The sequence below is a fragment of the Furipterus horrens genome, unplaced genomic scaffold (assembly GCF_987537825.1).
Source record: "Furipterus horrens unplaced genomic scaffold, mFurHor1.1.pri manual_scaffold_7, whole genome shotgun sequence".
NCBI classification, from domain to species: Eukaryota; Metazoa; Chordata; class Mammalia; order Chiroptera; family Furipteridae; genus Furipterus; species Furipterus horrens.
Window position 1 is genome coordinate 68,200,013 of NW_028327177.1, and position 1,210 is coordinate 68,201,222.

At 36.2% G+C, this 1,210-nt stretch overlaps 1 pseudogene; it reads left to right on the top strand.

Annotated features, from left to right (window-relative positions):
• Window positions 1-306: 306 nt before the first annotated feature.
• Window positions 307-786, top strand: LOC150004605 (S-phase kinase-associated protein 1 pseudogene; annotated as a pseudogene).
• Window positions 787-1,210: the final 424 nt, after the last annotated feature.

Here is a 1,210-nt window from a genome sequence, read left to right on the forward strand (position 1 = left end):
AACATTAATATTAATAATAACTCAGTCCAGAAGAAATTCCTTAAAGATTAAAGCTATATATTGAAATTAAAAATTAAAAAATTAGTAAGTTTCTATCTCTTTCCTTATTTTGTTGTGGAGAAATGTGATGGGTAACAAAATTAACAATTTACCATCATAAAGTTACATTAAATTAGTGGGAAATCCTATACAGTAACTGAAATGGAAATTAAATTTAGGGACGTTGTTCTCTGCCTTTCCTTGTGTCTGCTGATGCTATCTCGCTCTCATCAGCCTCGGCCCGCTCTCTCCTTGAGATGAAGCACCATGCCTTCAATTAAATTGCAGAGTTCTGATGGAGAGATATTTGAAGTTGATGTTAAAATTGCCAAACAGTCGGTGACTATCAAGACCATGTTAAAAGTTTTGGGAATGGATGATGAAGGTGATGATGACCCAGTTCCTCTACCAAATGTTAGTGTAGCAATATTAAAAAAGGTCATTCAGTGGTGCACCCACCACAACGATGACCCCCCTTCCCCTGAGGATGGTGAGAACAAAGAAAAACAAACAGATGATATTCTTGTATGGGACCAAGAATTCCTGAAAGTTGACCAAGGAACACTTTTTGAATTTATTCTGGCTGCAAACTATTTAGACATCAAAGGTTTGCTTGATGTTACATGCAAGACTGTTGCCAATATGATCAAGGGGAAAACTCCTGAAGAGATTCGCAAGACCTTCAACATCAAAAATGACTTTACTGAAGAAGAGGAAGCCCAGGTATGCAAAGAGAACCAGTGGTGAGAAGTGAAATGTTGTGCCTGTCACTATAAAACTGTAAGGATTGTTCCAAATACTAGTTGCACTGCTCTGTTTATAATTGTTAATATTAGACAAACAGTAGACAAATGAAGCAGCAAATTAACTGTATTAGCAAAGTATTGTCCTCATTGCATGTGTAGTTTGGGTATAGATTCCGAAACTATGGCTGAGTTTCTTCCAGTATGATCAAAAAGTTTCTTTTCTCTTTGCTCTGAATAAAACTAAATTGTGAGTTCTCTATTAAAAAAAATAAATTGAAAGAGAAGACTTTTACAAAAATATTTCTCCTACTTTATTTTTCTATTATTGTTTTTCAATTACAGTTGTCTCATATTTCCCCTATTGCTCCCCCCCACCCAGCCAACCCCTTCTCCCATAGTCATATCCCACCCCGTTGTCCTAGTCC